We start from the raw sequence: 5,887 nt of genomic DNA on the forward strand, positions 1-5,887 counted from the left end.
CAAGAGGTCTTTTGACAACCAGGAGATAAGACTGCATTCATACTGCTTATCCACAGCAATCAGGAAAAAGAAGACCACAGGCCTTTTGTATAGACCAGAGTATAGACCAGAGTATAGACCTTTTGTCTATAGCCAAGATAGCTAAGGAATCCACCCTAGCACTCAGTTTCCACATGCTGTTGGGGAAGCAACTCTCAGGCCAAATCTAGGAGCATACAATCAACAGATCAGAATCTTTGACACAGCCTTCTGTTGCCCACACAACAACCTGGATGCCTAACACAAACTATGTGAACTAGACAGGACATGCAGGAGTGGTGAGGAATCTGAAATGGAAAAAAATATGCATGGCATGGAGAAAATGGATGGAGATTTTTTTCTTCCTCATAATCTGAGGACATCCAATGAAGCTGAATGTTGGAGGATTCAGGACACATAAAAGTATCGTATTGTTCCGTGTATAACATGCTCTCATTTATAAGACGACCCCTATTTTTTGGACCGCAACAAAAAAAAATGGGGTGGGGGGAATTGCACAAAGTAGTTGAACTTTTTTTTGGAGGGGGGGAGATTTCCCAGAGTTGTTGAGCAAATCACATGCAGCAGGCCTTGCCGCAGCGACCAATCACACATTCAATCTCCTGCTGCCTGCTGTCACCAATCATGTATAAGACAATCCACAATTTATGACTATTATTTCTAAGGAAATAATATCGTCCTATACACGATATTGCATAGTTATGTATGGCCCAACAGACTTTCAAAGAGGTTTTGATAAATTCATGGAGGAGAAGGCTATCAAAGTCTACCAGCCATGATGGCTATAATCTGCCTCCACCGTTGAAGGCAGGAATGCTTCTGAATATCAGTTGCTGGAAACCACAGGAGAGGAGAGTGATGTTGCGCTTGAATCCTGCTTGCAGGTTTCCCATGGGCACCTGTGAAAACAGGATGCTGGGTGGGCTATTAGCCTGATCCAGAAAGTCTCTTCTTATGCTCATACTTTTGCAATTGCTTAAATTATTACACACCACCCCAAATTCCGAGCGAGATTCCAGGGCTTGCAGGCGCTTACCCAGGGTTCATGTTTTCTTTTGGGAATGAGGCACAGTGGAGACGGTGCTGGATATGTGGTTTATTTACATATAGACACAACCAGAGCCTACAAAGGACAGGTTCACAGCATTGACACCCCTAAAAGGTCTTGTTTCTGCCATAGCCACAGCCTTGGATTCAAACAGAACTCAGACATTGCACTCAAACGCTGCTCTGACTCTCTCTCTCCAGCTTGCTGCTTTACTTCTAGGTCACATCACAACTTTAAACTCTGGTTTTCTCCTCCTCTCTGCCGTGAATTGCCCACCCATTAGCCATATCCCACAGAGCATCTTGCTTTGTTCTCCTTACACCTCACCAGGAGGTTAGTCTGACTATTCCAAAAATTAGAGGCCTTGATTAAATTCTGACACTTGCTGGATCCAGGGATTAGAGGAGTCTGGCACACAACTTAACACCCCAAATTCATAACAATACAAACAACTGGTTTTAATCTCCAGGGGCCTCTGTTCCCCCAAGACAGAGTTGTAGGAAGCAGATTCTAATAGCTATGAATTTTCTGGTATTCTGAGAAAATAAAATTGCAGCATGGATATATAGGTAAGTGACTCAAAAACTGAAGTACGTTTTGTGATATAATTATAACCTTCTGGTAGAATAACCGCAGCAGTGATGTAGTCATTTAAAAGTTGCTTCACACTGAAGACTGCCTTTCTATTACTGTCTTAGTTTTTTTAAGTGTGGCAATCATACTGAGAGAGAAGAAAATCCCACATCTTTTAGCCTTAAACAAAGTATTATCTATTAAGAAGAGCTACAAAATCATTTTTTTACCTATCCTATATTTGGATATACCATATTTTTTGCTCTATAAGACTCACTCTTTCCCTCCTAAAAAGTAAGGGGAAATGTGTGTGCATCTTATGGAGCAAATGCAGGCTGCGCAGCTATCCCAGAAGCCAGAACAGCAAGAGGGATCACTGCTTTCGCTGTGCAGCAATCCCTCTTGTTGTTCTGGCTTCTGAAATTCAGAATATATTTTTTTCTTGTTTTCCTCCTCCAAAAACTAGGTGCGTCTTATGGTCTGGTACGTTTTATAGAGTGAAAAATACAGTAGGTATTGCTTGGATGAAAATTGGAACACAGGTTTCAATATTCACTGATGCTCTCAAATGCCATTGCAATGAACAGGGTTGGTTTGTCCTACCATTAGCTAGAGTGAAGGCGTTGCCTAAGGCAACAGATTTTGGATCCTGGGTGCACATTACTTAAAACATGGCTAAGTAATTCTTTTTCACAATTGGGATCCAAGCTGGCTTGGGGGGAAAGGCATCAAAATGCAGTAGTGTATTTCATACGAAACAGCAGGATAGATGTGGATTGTGGCTCTTGTCATGTGTACTCTTAATTCCAAAGCTAGTGGTGGGAGGGCACCAGATGTAGAGTAAACAGGACTGTGTGCACAGCCTGGGTGCCATGAAAAGGCAAAAAATTGTTTGCTGTTTTAATTTATTTTTTATTGCTAGGGAGGGGAAGAGACGCTTGTGGAATTTTCTGCTTCGGGAGCCGAAACAACTTGGCCGGCCTTAGGTTCTGTACTCCTTCACTTGAAGCAGCTGCAATTTGCTGCTCTGCCTCAGGCAGGAAAAAAGTATTGGGCTGACTCATGCTACATCTGCTCTGGGACTTGAGCAATTTTAAGAGGACAGTAGACAAGTCACAGATATAGGGAGGAGGTATCTGAACCAAACTGGAAGATCCAAACAGCCTGGGTACAAGACAAATGTAATTAAGGGAAGGAGGGGGGAAATAGTGAGCAGCTATCATCAAGGGAGCTTCTTAATTATCAGTCATAGGAGTTATTTCCCCAAGGGTCAGGGAAGTGAAGAATACAAACAAAAGAGTGTTTTTTTAGGATATGGCTAGGGAATTGGTATTTAATAGAGCCAAACAAATGTATGCAGCATCAAATTCTGAACTTGATATTATATAAGGGTAAAGTGTGATAATGAATGCCTCATACTAACCTTTGCCAGCCTGATGCCAACCACATGTTTTGAATTACAGTCCCAGCTTACACAACTATGCTGGCTGGGAGTTATAGTTCAAAACAGCTGGAAAACATCAGGTTGGCAAAGGCTGTCTTATCCTGTATGTTGCTAGTAGCATTCCTTTTGTATGGTTCTTTCAGGATTGGGGGAGAAAATTCAATTCAAGTCCACATTCAATGGTGAACCCAACCTAATTCGCTCTTTCTGAAACAATAGCCAAACCAAAGCTCAACCATCCTTCAAAATGTGTGCTTCTCCAAATGCCATTATCCAACCAAGTAATATGCACAAAGATGTACATGCTAGGTTAAAGTGCACATAGAAAATTATATATTCATGAATATATATATATATATATATATTTGCTTTCGTAGATTTTCACGGGTATAGGAATGCATATATATATATGCGGCATACAAAACTGTATTATATTAGGGAAAATTGATTTGCAAAAAATGTGTACATAGGGCAAAATGGAATACAAAAATGTGTATATTTGAAGAAATTTGCACTAAAATACTGATGATTTCCATGAGGACTTAAAAAAAAATACCACAAGCTGATTTGAAAATGTGAAGAACTGAATTTAAGATTGGACAAAAAATAAGAAACCGATGGAAACTGAAATTGACAGATTCACCCATCTCTAGGTTCTTTGAGAGACACTCATGGCTCATGAATCAGTTCAGATATCATACTTTGGTTATTTGTGGTTAACTGTTACTTGGTATGCACTTGGTGGTATTAAAGCATAAGAACACACCAAGTGATCTATTGGATCACATTGTGAGCCAGCATTCTGATTCCAACCACATTCCAGGATGGATTGCATCCCAGGATGGATTAAGAACCAGGACTATTGTAGTCCTCTACAAAGCTCTCCACTTTCACATCTGAATATGGCATTTTCTATAGGCTCTATTCTCCACATTAGGTTCTCTGTCATAAGGGCAGATAGGAAAACACTAGTGGAAATGGCAGGGATTAAGCTGAGAAGCCTTGTGTTTGAATGCTACCACAGCCATGATCTCACTTGGTTCCCTTTGGAAGTACTAAAGCCCTATTCACTTGTTACCCCCTCCCACTGCATGCATGTAGTGAATGCGTAACAGAGAATAAAAACATTCATGGAGGAAAATCAATGGAAACAAATCCTGATTGGGTGCTGATCTTTCTTTCACTCACTCTCTCTCTCTCTCTCTCTCACAGACAAACACATGCATACACACGCCAAGGCCAGGTTAATGATTTCCTTGGAGACTTCTGGGATCAATGAATGGAGTTTGTTTTAAAGGAATGAGCTTTGTGCTGGAGGTTTTGCAACTTGTGCTAATGAGAGGCTGTCTATCAAACTTAAGTGGCATCAAGTGACTCAGAACAAGAGCTCTTGGGCGTTAAATGGTTCCTACCAAATACCAAAGCCATTATCGTGATTGGCTGTTATGGCCCTCTAAACAGCAAAAGTGATTAAATTGGTCGTTATGAAACCCTGAAGATGCATAATTATGAAAAATACAGCTTGAGTGCAAGCGTATTTTCATCTCTAGGCTGCTTTCTATCTCAAAGAGGAAGAGATACCAGAATGTTTTATATGCAGAAGTTGTATTATTCAGAGGTTCAAGGACCAGAAAAGCCCCTTGAGCAGCACAGAAGGTTTACCAAGAGGAAGAGAATTCATACATTGAGTGTGCAGTCACAACCACAGTTCATCTACGGCCAGTGATTTCATTATCATACATGTGATCCCCAGGCGGTTACCCATCCAGTCACTGTCCAAACACAGACCAGTGTCTGATTTCGGATGGTGTGGGTGGTTGCCCTGCACAGGACGCTGAGTCAAGGGGGCTAACAACAACTAGTACCTACTGAGAAGATCCATAAAAAGCAACTGAATCAAAAAGAATTATTGTGAAAATAAGAAATATGAGGGGAAGGAAAATTTGTCCTTTCTAAGAGTGCCATATTACCAAAGTCTGTCCCTGCACAGACCACCTTAGCTTCAACATACCATGGGAAGCTGAAATCGCCATATTTTACGCTCCATAAGACACACCAGACCATAAGACGCACCTAGTTTTTGGAGGAGGAAAACAAGAAAAAATATATTCTGCACAGCTATCCCTCTTGCTGTTCTGGCTTCTGGGATAGCTGCACAGCCTGCATTCGCTCCATAAGACGCACACACATTTCCCCTTACTTTTTAGGAGGGAAAAAGTGAGTCTTACAGAGCAAAAAATACGGTACATTTATATCCTGCCTTTCCTGAGGCAGAGTTCCTACCCAGGTTGCTGCATTATGTAAATAACAATTTACAACAGCATCACAAGGTTGCTGTTCTCCCATGTGACTTGATAAAGCTACATTGGGAACAGGTAAGGTGCAGGGTGCATGTTCCAGAAATAAATAAATAAATAAATTCTGCTGCGATGCACTACCACATAGCCTACTGCCATGTACTGCAATATAGCTTGACCACAGTGATTCACACGTTGGCAACGTCACCACTTGAGTACTGTAATGTGTCCTGAAAGCTGCATCTTGTGCAAAACGTAGACGTTAGGTTGCTGGAGCAGTCAACCATGATCATGCATGACCATTACTGAAAGAGTATCACCAGCTATCAATTTACTACCAGACCAAGTTTAAAGTTTTCTGATTGACTTGCAAAATTCTGAACAACTTGGGACCTCATTACCTGAAGAAACACCTTTGCCTATATAGAGCTGTCTAGCTGTCAAGATCTTTGAAGTAGGCCTTTCTGGTTGTCCAAAGCCTGCTGA

General features: G+C 41.2%; 1 protein-coding gene across 1 annotated transcript in view; it reads left to right on the plus strand.

Moving 5' to 3' along the window:
• The window catches only part of LSAMP (limbic system associated membrane protein), a gene marked incomplete at its 5' end in the record, with an annotated part of 349,538 nt that overhangs the window by 206,311 nt on the left and 137,340 nt on the right, over positions 1 to 5,887 (plus strand). The gene's annotated exons all lie outside the window — the stretch shown is intronic.

This window comes from Podarcis vaucheri (genome assembly GCF_965113315.1).
Source record: "Podarcis vaucheri genome assembly, chromosome: 4".
In the NCBI taxonomy this organism is placed as follows: domain Eukaryota; kingdom Metazoa; phylum Chordata; class Lepidosauria; order Squamata; family Lacertidae; genus Podarcis; species Podarcis vaucheri.